The sequence below is a fragment of the Octodon degus genome, unplaced genomic scaffold (assembly GCF_000260255.1).
Source record: "Octodon degus isolate 3935 unplaced genomic scaffold, OctDeg1.0 scaffold00020, whole genome shotgun sequence".
In the NCBI taxonomy this organism is placed as follows: domain Eukaryota; kingdom Metazoa; phylum Chordata; class Mammalia; order Rodentia; family Octodontidae; genus Octodon; species Octodon degus.
The window spans coordinates 16,950,348-16,951,754 of record NW_004524596.1 but is presented as its reverse complement, the minus strand read 5'-3'; positions in this window follow the sequence as shown (position 1 = coordinate 16,951,754).

The window sequence follows — 1,407 nt, the reverse complement described above, 5'->3', positions numbered from 1 at the left end:
AAAAAAAAAAAGAAAGAAAGAAAGAAAGAAAGAAAGAAAGAAAGAAAGAAAGAAAAGATTATACACTACTTGGAGAAAACCAACCAGTGTTACAATGGCAGCTACCTCTGAGGAGAGGAATGCAATCAGGGTAAGGTCAGAAAGGACTGGATCTTTGTCTGTATAATTTGAGATTTTTACAAGAAAGCATGGGTGACCCGTGCAATGTAAAACTGGTCATTTTTAAATGGTTACCATGAGGAGAAAGAAGGAGAGTTAGCAGGACATGCAGCTTTTTCATTTAATGCCACTCTATGATATATTAATTTCTTTTTTTTACTATGTATTACTTTAAAGAAATAATTTTATACAACAAAAATCAATGTTTTTGTTCTTCTAGTTGCAAAAAACTTCATAGAACAGTGATACTGCAGGCAATTCTGAGAGCCCAGAGCTGCCCTCCCACCAGCCCCATAAATGGTGGTTATTTATGACCACTCTGTGACATAGATGTGTACAGCTATTTACCATTTCTGCTGAGAGGATGGATGTTCACATTCATATGAGACAAAAACAAATCAAGACTCAACTAGACAGGCTGTTGTGGGCTTGGGGATTAGAAGACAAAAATAAAAATAAAAAACAAACCCACCAGCACCCTCCAGTAAATCACTTCTTTCTTCTGTCTTGTTCTTAAGAAAGAATTCAACAACCTCATCTGGGTTGCAGACATTTTTATGTACTCGCCACTGAGTTTTAAAAAGCATGAAGAAAATATTTGGCGGCACTGGCCTGTGGACTGGAAGCTGAATTGCAATCATGGCCCCTTTCTTTGTCTGAGGCTCCAGAGTAGAGAGGGTGCATCTCCCTTCGGCAGTCACTTTGCCCTTTGTCCTCAGAGAACGGGTTTTGAACAGTCTTTCAGAAAGTTTCTGAATTTTATCAGACACCATGGATTTCACTTCTTGATTCCAAGTGAGATCATCTCAACATTAAGGAGCCAAGAGACTATTTCTTTCCATTTTTATTCGGATTCTGACCTTCCAACAGCCTCCTGCCTTCCACCCTCTGCCATTTTGTTTTTCCTCAACCTTGAGAAGTATGCTGACTAACTTTCTTCTCATGCTGTTTGTCTCTTAGGGGTGATTCGCTTGAGGGGGAAAAGAAACTTAGAGTCTTTCTAAGCAAATACCACAGATTTTGGTTCAGAAGGCAATGTTGAGGGTTTTTTTACATAAGGAATTAATGTTAATGAGTTCTCATAACAATGTTCTTTAAACCCTCCAGTGCCCAGGAAGAGTGGATTTTGTCACTGCCATTTGAAATCAGATGGGAGAAGCTTAGGAACTTGACCCTCAGAGAAGAATCACAACAAACTGCCCTCTCTTCCAGCCCTCAAATGCAACTGTCCCCACCCTGTGAGCTAAC